This window comes from Rhinolophus sinicus, linkage group LG03, assembly GCF_036562045.2.
Source record: "Rhinolophus sinicus isolate RSC01 linkage group LG03, ASM3656204v1, whole genome shotgun sequence".
Taxonomy (NCBI): domain Eukaryota; kingdom Metazoa; phylum Chordata; class Mammalia; order Chiroptera; family Rhinolophidae; genus Rhinolophus; species Rhinolophus sinicus.
Window position 1 is genome coordinate 35,231,650 of NC_133753.1, and position 12,728 is coordinate 35,244,377.

The 12,728-nt window shown below is 41.5% G+C and overlaps 1 long non-coding RNA gene across 1 annotated transcript; it reads left to right on the plus strand.

Moving 5' to 3' along the window:
- Window positions 1–2,056: 2,056 nt before the first annotated feature.
- On the plus strand, window positions 2,057–8,991 carry LOC141570827 (uncharacterized). Its single transcript, XR_012495281.1, has 3 exons — window positions 2,057–2,173; window positions 6,341–6,434; window positions 7,115–8,991. It is a non-coding gene; the product is annotated as an uncharacterized LOC141570827 (long non-coding RNA).
- Window positions 8,992–12,728: the final 3,737 nt, after the last annotated feature.

Consider the following 12,728-nt stretch of genomic DNA (forward strand, 5'->3'; position numbering starts at 1 on the left):
CTTCTGGGGGTTTCAGAAGAGAAGCCTTCCTTGCCTCTTCAAGCTTCTAGGGGTTTCCAGCCTTATTGGCTTAGGGCCACATCACTCCAATCTCTGCTTCCATCATGACATTACCTTCTCTCTCTCTGACCTCTTTCTGCCCTTTTGTGAAGATCCCTGTGATTCCATTAGACCCACCTGGATAATCCACGATCATCTCCCCATCTCAAAATCCTTAAGTTCACCACACCTGCAAAGGCCCTTTTGCCATGAAAGGTAACATATTCATAGGTTCCAGAGATTAGGACCATAATTTAGCCTACCACCGTCTATAATATATATTTTTAAAATAATATACCCTACATCATTTTTTTTTTTTTTTAGTTAGGTAGGTATATGCCACCAACCAACCAAACCACCAATCATCTCTTATTGGTATTATTTATCTCTTGCCTACTTTCACTACCTTACCCCTTAAATTCCTATTCAGTTAAAAGAAGAAATGAACTTTAAAAACCAGCAGGTTCATTTCCAGCACTGAATCCTGTGTAGGTTCAGGGCATCGACTCAAATACGTGCTTTTGACTCAATTTGAAAGGAGGAAAGTTGAGCTTAAACTGGTAACCTGGCATTTGAAAGGCATCATGACCACCTCCAGAGTGATGTATGGATCAGTTCTGAACGGGACAGAGACGTGGGCATGTGACATCCAAGTCATAGCTGTATGTGGTTGCTCAGATTCATAGACATAATATTTAGAGAAATCAACTTTTTTGGTAGTTTTTAAAAATTATCGCTAAACTTTTCATTGTAAGAAAATTGTAGATTCCCATGCAGTTGTATGACATAATGGAGAGAACCTGTGTACTTCTAACCCAGTTTTTCCCAACAGTAGCATCTTGCAAAACTATAGAACAATATTACCACCAGAAAATTGGTGCTGATACAAACAAGACACAGGACATTTTCATCACCATCAGAATCCTTCATGCTGCTCTTCTGTAGTCACATCCATTCCCCTCCCACTGGCATAACCCCTGGAAACCACAATCTGTTCTCCATTTCTATAATTCTGTCATTTTTAGAATGTCATATAAATAGAATCATACAGTATATAACCTTTTAGGATTGGCTTTCTTCATTCAGCACAATTATCTGGAGATTGACCTAGGTTGTACATATTAATAATTGGTGGCATTTTATTGCTTAGCACTACTATTCTGTAATGTGGATGCACCATTCATCTGTTGAAAGACATCTTGGTTGTTTCATTTGGGGGCTGTCACAAATAGAGCTCATAGGAACATTCGTGTGTAGACTTTTGCATGGACAAAAGTTGTTATTTCTCTGGGATAAATGCCCAGGAGTGTCATTGTTGGGTTGTAGAATAGTTGTCATGTTTAGCATTTTTAAGAAACTGCTATTATTTTGCAGAGTTGCTGCACCATTTTATGTTCCCATCAGAAGGCATGAGTGATTCTGTTTCTCCCTGTGCTGGCCAGTACTTGGTATTGTCACTCTTATTTGAGCTATTCTAATAGGTGTGCAGTGATATCTCATTGTGTTTTTAATTTGAATTTGCCTATGGCTAAAGATGATGAACATCTTTGCATGTGCTTATTTGCTTATTTCAACTGCTGTCTCCAGGGTGCCTTTGATGTCACTGTGAAGAGGACACGACAGCCAAGAGAGCTAGCCTCAGGGCCTGTAACCTCTGCTTCTGCCAAAGCTGCTCCACTATTATTGTTTTTTGTTTTACCCATTTTACATATTGAGCTTCTAAGCAAGATTTCATTTTAACAAGGTTTCCTTTGCTAAAGGGAAAACAAAGAATGAAATCAACTTCATCTATTTTACAGGTTTACTTTGTAGGAAATGCCTTGATTTTTCACAATTCTAGACAAAAGCTGAATTCAGAATTAGAAATAAATACACTAAAATATATTTATATGAAAATATATTCTAAAACAACTGCTTCAGCCAATACGTGCTCTTTGTTATCTCTTTACAATGAACGACTTCAGGATGACTCTAACTTTTAAAAATGAAAATTACATCTCTCACTAATTTAAGAATGGCTCAAAGATCTCTCATCAGTAGTCTGTAACACAGTTTCCTTTCATGCAGGACCAAGCACACCAGTCATTCTTCTACATGTCAGGCAGAAAGGGAACTGAGTGTGGAAGAATAAAAAGTAAGTAAATACTTTTATCGATTTGGTTGTACTACCTTAGCTAGAAATACAATATACTTGTAACATCTAACAACGATGATGAATCCATGCAAAATGCTTGCATACAATCTGATTTTATGATTCTATAGATTAATTATTAGAAAATAAACCTTTCCCAGGGAGCATAGTCATGCTGTAATCTTGTGTTCCTCGGGAGGAGACTTCCCCTAGAGAACCCAGCATTTTCAGCCTTTTCTTCCCATACTCAGGCCCTCTTGCTTTTCCATTAAGGAGAGATGTTTTGTGAGCAAAGCCAGAAAACTTGTCACATTAAAAAGAAGAAACAATAAGAAAAACAAACCACGATGTCCGTACTACACTTTTCCTAGTAATTTCCACGGCCCAGTGGTGGCAATATGAGAGGGGCACACAAGACGGCATTATGTAGCCAGGCTGATGCTAACTTGCCAGTAACTCACTTTGCCTCAGTGGGGCCATCTGAGGTGACAGCCTGTGTCTGGGTATGAGCCAGTGTGAGCCGCATCCTCCCAGAGGACCAAAAGGCAGAGGTCACTCCATCCCAGCTCCCAGAGAGCAGGATGACCTCCCCATCCACTGTGTGAACCAACTGGGGCTCTCCTGCTCATCCACGTGCATGCAAACAGCTCTCCGGAGGAACACAAACCACAGCAGAACATTTTTCTCCCATGTTATCATCCATCCCTATTCTTCCTCTGGGAAATCTGAAAAGTCAAGGATCAACGGTCTGGTAAAGAGAAAATCAAAACAAAGTACATTTGTGCATCTTCATTTTGTACATGTACCTTCCCCAAATACTGTGATCCTCACAGCTATATGTGAGGGCTTCATACATGGTGGTCAGAAGGCTCTCTGGAGAAGTTCCATGCTATTGGCTTGTGTGTGGTTTTCTTTTTCTCCGTGTGTGGTAGAATGAATTAGTTGAGGTGGGGGGTGGGTAATCTCTTTTGGAATATGTTTTATGGTCCCATTGGACCTCAGGTTTGAAAGCCCAAGTAAATGTTTAGAAGGAGTATTTGCATCAAGGTAGAACAGAGGCCTGCTGGCTGACTGGACCCTGGGGAAGAACTTGTGCTACCTCAGCTTATGCTTCATTGGATTCCCCTCCCCAGACCCACTCAGGATCCCAGCAAAACTGGAAGGCAGAAGCAGGGTGCTGGCCAATTTCATCTTTCCCATAAAAAGTTAATGGCATTCCCACCACAGTCACTTTAACACCAGCCAGAGGATCCAGGGCTGGCCAAGCATTTGCTCTTTTTCCTAGAGTAAGTAGAAGGCCCAAGCGCCTAAGAAAATGTGAGACTTGAGCCCATCCCCAAGTAAGTATGGAATCAAGGCAATTGCTGCCTCCATCTGGTCCTGGCCCTTCCAAAATAAATGTGGTTGTGGGTTTTAGCAGAAGCGCTCTGTTGTTCTGAAGCAGTCTACTATCAATCTGTGTCTGTGATTCAAAATTATCTACATGTACCCACAGCCAGAGAAGGGAGACACTTCAAAAAGAATGATTAAAAACTGGGGTTGGGCTTTTACAAATATCTCATTTAATTTTCATAACCCATCTATCAGGGAGGTATTATTCTAAACTCCAGTTTATATATGTGGGAGCTGAGGGGTGGTAAGGTTAAATAGCTTTCCCAAAGTCACATCGATAGCAAGAAGAAGTGCTGGGAATTGAACCTAGAATTTGGCCCCAGAGGTCTCATGCTTAACCACTCAACACCACCACCAAGAAGACCCCTCACAAAGGGTTACAGGGGCTCATGGGAGAGACAGTCACAGACGGGGGACTGAGACAGAGAGAATTCTCCTCGGAGTCAAAACTTGTGTTCAGTCCTGAAGGCAGGGAAGGAGTTACAAAGGGGAAGAGTGGTCCGAGGTAGGAAATAGGAAGATTAACCCAGAAAGGGGAATGGGATGTACAAATATACAGAGGCAAGGAGGAACAGGGCAATGTTGGCGAAAGCTGAGTGGGGCATCGTGCTCGGATCGCTGCATTTTGGTTGAACTGAGCAAGGGAGTTGGGGGCTGAAGCAGATGTAAGAATTAAGACCGGAGAGCTTTCTAAGTCATGCCAATGAGAATTGAATTTTGAAGGTTAAGGGAAGCCAGTAAAGGATTTTAAGCAGAGACCAGGGTAACGAGATTTGCTTTTCAGAAAGATCACTCTGTTTGCATAGGGAATCGCTGGCAGGAAATTAGGGCCCCAGGGTGTGGCCGCAGAGTCAAATGTGGGACATGAGGCTGGTTAGGCGACAATCCAGTAAGAAATGACAAGGGTATAGACTAAGAGAGTGGCAATGAGGCTGGAGAGGAGGGAATTGACTTGAGAGATGTCAAGGGAAGGGTAAGAACTCTGATGACTGAACGTGGAGAGTAAGGGACAGAGAGTGTCAGTGGTGAAATAGCATTTATGTGTTTCGTCATACACGATGGTGGCATTCATTCAGCTGGGGAAAGCGGGGTGGAAGAAGGGAACAGGGCTGGGAAGGACAAGGAGAAGCAAAATGAGAGCAAGTTAGAACGTGCTGACTTTGAAGTAACTATGGGGCATCCAAATAAATATTCCAACAGGGGGGTGGCTAAATGAGTCTGGAGCTCAAGAGAAATGCCTGGGCTGGGAAAATGGACTTTTAAATTATTCGAGGTTATGGGGTTGGGCCAATTTTTATCTCTTGATCCAGATTCACTCTCTAATCCTCACTTTTAGATGATGAAGCTGGGACTCCACAAAGCACATGTCTACTTTGCCCGCTGCCTCCTTCTTAGGCTCTGCCAATAGAGCGAGACTGCAGAGCTGGAGGAGAGACAGGGGTGCAAATCCCCCTCCAGCCTCGCTTCTTCGCTCCAGCCACTGCAGTTGATTCCAGTAGCAGCTGTTGGGTCCAGTGTGCAGTTTTTCTAACACTTGCAGGACCAGCTTATCCCCACTTAGAGACACCAGCAGTGCCCAACTATGCCCCCTCCTGGAGGTCTGGGTCCCACCCCATGGGAACTCTTCTCTAAGTTCTGGTTTTAATAATTCCAACCTCTTCCTTTGTTCCTTCAGCTCTAGAGGTAGAGTTGTTTCCTGTGGGTGCTGTATCTTTGAGGTCCCTTTTCACCCTTTCAGTTACCCAGTTAAGAACTTTATGCCTAGTTAACAATTCTTTGTATTAATTTCTGTGGCTAAAATAACTGACTATTGTAGGGTGAATGTGGGTACCCAAGGAAAGCATAGGGAGTAATGAAAGAAAAGAGCTTTGAAAAGAACCCTGAGACCACCTACATTTAAAGGCAATCAGCCCAGCAGTGAACCAGGGAGATGCTGGGGAATCCAGTAGAGTCTGTGTCTGCTAAGGAAAAAACTCAACCAAGAAGGGAGAACAGTGGAGGGAGAGAACAGTGAGACCAGAGAGATCACTATTAATGGAACAAGATTCCCGAGAAGGTGGTAGGAGTAACCTTGTTCCTTGAAATGAAAGGAAAGGAGTGAAGGCGTGTGAGGAGTAGATAAACTTCAAGTGGGGAGGTCATCCACTGACCTGAGGAAGGAGAAGAAGGAGAGAAGGAGGAGGAGGCAGCTTGCGATAGCATCTGACGAGGATGGAATTGAAGGCTGGCCAAGGGCACCCTGTGGGACAGCGCTGAGAGCTGTGGGGAGCGGAACAGTCAGAGAACTTGAATTTCATGGGGCTCCAATCCACATAGCTGAGTGTATTTTTGTTTGTTTTATACTCTTAGAGCATAGCAACCCTTTGTGTGGCATTGAAAAGTAAGACAATGGGATTAATCCAGGGAAAGAGTTTGCCAGGTGCTCAAAAGAAGTGTGGGAATCAGCGAGACAGGGATTAACATGGAGGACCTCAGGCCTCGGCTGGCTAGGAAATGAAGTGAAGGTTCTGGGGGGGTGATGTACAGAAGCCTACAACTCAGTGTGAACTCATGAGGGTGTGTACAGGGTTTGACTCTGTTCTTTAACTAAAGCCATAAAAGGAAATGTTTTCAAATGTGCTTTGGCCAGAAAGAAAAAAAAAATCCCCCACAGTGACTGGACACTAGCTGTAATCTTAATAAAACATGGTGGCTCATCCTTAGGTTCAACCTAATTTACAAATTACCCTTGTCAAAATGCTTATAAATCTGCATATATCAATTCCTTATTTTTTCTAGGTAAGGAACCATTTTGAGGAAGCAGTGTGATAAAGAGCTTGGAAAACTTTAGAACTCCTCAAATATGAAGAATCAGGGATATTGTTGTAATGAGGTAGGTCTGCTTTGAGAACTATTTTATTACTTTAAATTTTCTTAGGGCTGAGATCAAGTCTGATAAGCACTTTAACTTAGGCAAATAATGATAGTAATGAAATAGTATGCCACTGCAAAATACACTAAGTGCCCAGGCTTCCAAACTTTTCCAATTATTTTCTTGTAAATGCATTTTTATGAGGGTATTTTCCCCTTAGGACAGAACATAATTTTTAAAACTTGTATTCACTGCAGCCCTATAAATTACGGTTTCACCTTAATGTTGGCAAGTAGTGATTTATTTTAGTAAAATTGCTACTTCACTAGGCATGCTTTACTATGTATGCACTTCCCTGGGGCACACAAGACTTTTTTTAGCATATTGTTTGGGGAAGCATAAAAGCTATTAAATTCATATATTAATTTATACATGAATTCTTAGTTTACTATGATTTGTCACATTTTTCATATAAAATAGCTATTATATTTGCATTATCCATAAGCAACTAAAATACACAATTATTGGTAATTCTTATATTTTTAGAATAGAGCTTTATTGTTGCTAAATATCTTCAAATTTATCTTTTTCACTTTTGCAATTCTGATTATGAAAAGGCATTTATAAATGTGATATCTAAGACTCACCTTTTCACTGACATGGAATTAATTTTTTTCTTTTTTTTTTTTCTTTTTTTTAAGGAGGGCGCAGCTCAGAGTAGCCCATGTGAAGATTGAACTGGCAACCTTGGTATTATTAGTGCCACACTGTAACCAACTGAGCTAACCCACCACGCTGACATGGAATTACTTTTAACCCTTCTATCATCACAGATTTATCAAAGAATGGCATTGGAAAAATAGTTAAGCTGAAATAGGAATGGTTTTCTTTAATTCAATCATGGAGGCATTTGAAAATAAAATGTATCCAGAAAAATATAAGGACTAGTAAATGTAGTAGAAAATAAAGAAATGTTAAATGGTTTAAGGGGAAAGGGGCCCAATACCATGAATTCCACCTACTCTATCACCTGAAGTGTCAGAATTATAGCATTAGTGATGGTGAACATTATAGATTGTGATGGTGAACATTGTAGGAATCTTCACAAATCCAATAAAAAATGTTATTTGTAGAAAAAACACTAGAGTCATACAAATATACAAAGTCTAGCTCAGCCACTTACTAGATTTTGACCTCGGTCAAATTTAACTTTTCTTAGTCACTGTTTCCTTGTCTGAAAATTGGAGATAAAATAATTACTTCTCAAGGTCCTTGTGAGAAACCGCTGTGATTACACATGTTCATTGCTGGGACCTGGGGAGCTTGGTACACAGTGGCCTCCTGCCTTTATGGTCCCTGACTTCCTCTAGCCTCAGAGTCTGACCTCCTAAATGACCATCTGGGGAGACATCAAGTAAGATTTTGCTGGAACTTAAAGGGCAGATGCCACCAGCAGGCCATCACCCTTTGATTACAAATTTTTAAATGTGGCACTTATTTATACTTTGAAGACCTGATGCAAAATGTGTGGAGAAGCAAGTTTATTCTAGAAGTGCTCTCCATTAAAGAAGGAGACAGTAATGGCACCATAATTCCTATACCAATGCCTTGTCATAGAAGCCCCAAGCAGCATTACTTAATTTGGAAACATGGCTAAAAGGGCAGACTCAAAAAGCATTTGGAATAATCAAGAAAGTTGGAATGATCAACCTAGTTATTTGAAGCACACGGGAGCAAATTCTCTTGTCAAGAAAGCCTGACAGTCTTACTGAAATGTTGACTTTTGATGGTAAATGCCTGGTTTGTACATCTGACTAACAGAGACACTTTTTTTAAATAACCAGCAGTCACAGTTGTTGACCAACTGATTCTTTTTCTGCAAGTCAGAGGTGAGTTATAACCAATTCCTGTTTTGTGCAAGAAATTATGTAGGGATGTTGGCAACAAAATGGACCCTTTTCTAAGTCCATGGGAGCAATATTAACCAGTTATGTTGTCTGCTCAACACCTTCACATAGTATCTCACAGGGACTTTGAACTGTTTCTCGGTTATGAATCTGGAGTGTCCTCATTGGACATTTAAAAGTGGTGAAAATGATATGACCCAGTAATTCCACTCCATCTGAAATATATGAAAGCACATGTCCATACTGTTGCGACCTGCACAACACAAGCCGTGGGAAGGCGAGGGAGGCGGCGAGGGTTAAACTACAATAAAGAGACAGAGACTCACATACAGTTAAATCACAGAGGACCAAGGGACTGGCAGCCTCAGAGACTGGAGCCCCGAATCGGGTCACTGACAGTATTTATTGATTACAAACAATGAACATCACATGATTAGAGGCAGGGTCTGTGAAACTCTTACACCATTTCAAAAAAGTGATTTCAATACCCAATTATTTTCCCAAAGCAGCCGAAGCATATAGTCCCAAGATGACTGAGGTGCGGTATGCACCACCCTGGGGGAGACAGTCTCTCACTGTGAAACTGTCCCATGAGCTGAGCAGAAAGAGCTTGATCTTATCGCTCTAATGGGCCTCTCTCACAATAAGGTGAGAGGGAGTAACAGAGGCAAGCAGCAGCTCCCCACAAGAACCAGAGGAAGGAGGGGCAAGGCTCCCTCCTGTTATTTCTTATTACAGCTCATTGGGGTCTCAACGGGGTCCCGTCTGGCTTGAGTTGTCCCTCCCGTGAGGAATCTTACTCGTCGTTGACCGCAGACCCTTCTCTTGAAGACCAGATGGAGAGACTCAGGATATTATAAACTCAATCCCAGAGAGGCACAGTCCCACAACTTCTTCTTTCCTTAGGGAAAGGTTGGGGGGGACAAACGGCTAGGCTGCTGTGTGACCACACATACAAAAGCTTGTGCAGCGTTATTCATAACAGCCAAAAAGTGGAAACAACCCAATGTCCATCAACTGATGAATGGATAAATAAAAGTGGTATATCTATACAATTGAGTATTGTTCAGCAAGAAAAAGGAATGAAATACTGATACATATGACAACATGGATGAACTGTGAAAACATTATGCTAAGTAAAAGAAGTCAGTCATAAAAGACCATAAAATTCCACTTATATGAAATGTCTAGAATTAGGCAAATCTAAAGACATTGAGAGTAGATTAGTGGCTGCCTAGGGCTGGAGAGGAAGGAAATGGGGGAAAATAGGGACTGACTGCTAATGGGTGTGGGGATTCTTTTTTGGAGTGATGAAAATGTTCTAAAACTGTGTGTATACTAAAGCCATTGAATTGTATACTTCAAGTGAGAGAATTGTATGGTATGTGAATTATATAAAGCAGTCAAACGATATCAAAGATTATTATGGGGTGAGGAGATATGCTAGTCAATGGTTATGTAAACCGCTAAAAATTATTTTTAAAAGAGGAAATCCAACATTTGAATAGGCACCTACCAAACTTTCTCTTTCTCAAAACAGATTATAAGAAAGCAGAAGAGATGAAAAGAAAAAGGTATTTGGTTCCTTGCTCAGTCCCCTGGGACATTTTACTTTAATCAAAGATTATGCTTTGGGAACTGAGTAAATGAGCAAAGTAAACAGAAATAGTCTCAGAGAGATAGAGGAAAGGTTGATGGTTGCTAGATGGGCGGGGGTGGGGATGAGGGAGAATGCAAGGAGATTAGAAAGCACAAATTGGTAACTACAATATTGCCACAGGGATATGAAAGACAGTTTGGGGAATATAATCAATAATGTTGTAAAGATTTTGTAGGGTGCCAAATGGGCATATGTCTTATTCGGGAGACCACTTCATGGACTGTGTAGATGCCTGACCACAGCGCTATACACATGAAGCTGGAGCTGAATAATATTGTATGTCAACTGTAATTTAATATATATGTAGTCATGGGATATGGAGTACAGCATAGGGAATAGAGTCAATGGAATTGTAATAGATATATATGATGTCAGAGGGGTAGTAGATTGGGGGAGGGAGGTTATCACTGTGTGAGGGGTGAAATGTCTAACTAGTACATTGTTTTGTACACTGGAAATTTTAAAAAAAATCACACTTTGGTTTAGATCAGTCAGGAAATACTTTTTCAAAAATGGTTTTTACTCTTGTATATCTTGAAAAGGCAAAAATAAATGTTTTATCATTTGGATAATGGGGAACTTTTATTTTTAGCTTCGATATTAATTTTGGAATGCACTTAAGACAAATGAGTATTTTTACCCAGCTGGATAAATGTGTTTTAACACAAATGGGTTTAAACTTATCTAAGCACATTTAACAAGTGAGCTGTGCATGGAGACTATGAAAAAAGAAAAAAAGCAGCTGTAGTGTTAATGACTGTTCTGCACTCCCAGCCAGCTGGGACTCGACAGAACACTGGGCCACAGAAACCCTCTAAGTGAATAACACGGGAAACAGCCTATCAATAGGAAGAATATCAGTTATTTGCCAAAACACACAGATTTTGGTTTGACCACACAGAGAGGAGTCGGAACGCCATCAGAATTTCTGACAAGCTGTATGAACCTTGGACACAAAGACGGTACTAAAGATATTATGTTCCCCTGCACAGATGTTAGGGGCTAGCTTATACCACATCTCTGACTTTGGTGACTTTCCAGCTCTCCAGAAGTGGAAAGTGGGGCCTGGGAATATTGATTCCATGATAGCGAGATGGACTTTGGCTCTTTGTGCTGGGGCCAAAGCACAGGAATGGAGTTGGCTGGTTTGGGTTGGCAGGGACCATCCGTGTGCTTCAGAGATTCTGTAAGAGTTTGGGAGCCTGGAGACCCCTCCTGACCAATGTACACGAAGCAGCGTGGCTTTGTCCTGCTCTGCCATGCTGAGGATGACGCATGTGGCCTGTGAGTTACTCTTAACAATCTATGTTCCGGTCCCATTGAGCTTCTCATTATTTCCAAACATAATTTGTTTGATAGCCTATGTTTTGGCACATACTATTCCGTTTAGTCAGAATTTCCCTCTTCTTCATCTGGAAACCTCCTACTCATCTTTTCAAACTCACCTTTTCTGTGAAGCCTCCCCAGCTCCCTCAGGCAAAATGAGTCATTTCCACCTCTGTCCTCCTAAAGCTGTCACCATGCCATCGTAGTCCATACGCTGCATGATCCTCCTTCCCCAGACAGTGTCTCAAATATTAGGATTATATCTATATTTTTAAATCTCTATTATTTAGCATGTCTGGCATATAGTAATAAATGTTTGTTCAATTCCACTAGATAGAAACCCTGATATGTGGCCTGAGCATAATGAGATACCTGAGCCAGCTGCCTGGGCTAGAAGGAGCAATAAGAATGTGTGTGCGTGTGTGTGTGTGTGTGTGTTGTGTTATTAATATTAAGTAACAGATTATTAAACTGAGTAGCCAAAATCAAAAGACTGACGGTCTATAATGGGAGTACTCCAGGCATGGAGGGGAGAGAAGTTTGTTCAAATCATACTATAACGGGTGTATGAGCTTGCTAGGGCTGCCATAACGACGTACTATAGACTGGGTGGCTTGAACAATTATATTCTTATGACGCTGGAGGTTAAAAGTCAGATCCAGGTGTTGCCTGGGTTGGTTTCACTGTGAGACCACTTCTTGGCTTCTAGGCGTCTGTCTTCTCCCTCTGTCTTCACATGGTCTTTTCTCTGTGTGGTTCTGGGTCCTAATCTGCTCTTCATAGAAGGACACTAATCATATTGGATTAGGGCCCACCCTAGTGACCTCATTTAACCTTCATCACCTCTTTAAAGGCCCTGTCTCCAAGTACAGCCAAATTCTGAGGTATTGGAGGCTAGGACGTCGCCATATGAATTTTGAAAGTATGCAATTCAATCTATAACAGTGGGTAACTACCTACTTTGCCTGTGATGTTAAGGCTTGCCTTGTATATCAGTTCTGCAAACTCTTTTCACCCTTCTTGAACTTGATCTCCAGATCTAAGCAATGTTGACAGAGCCCCTTTAAGCTCACACTGAGATGGTAATTGAAACTGGCAAGTGTGGAGCCTGAATGCTAACACTGATAATCTTCTTGCTCTTCTCAGTACTGCACAGAAGGGGAGACCTAGCCTGGGGACGCTTTCACAGGATGTCAAGGTGCATGGTCCCTGACTCTGCACACTGTGGCCTAAATTTCCCAGGCTGCTTTTATAGACAAATGAATGTGCCATCAGAAGTCTATGCCAACATTTGCTACCATTGCTCTCGTTAGCAGCACCTAGCACTAAACCAGGTTAGAGCTTGTGCATGAGGCTCAAGGTAGAGGAGAGGGAAAGGTAACCAGTCAAGGTCTCCATACCATCCTGACAAACTAGAATTGC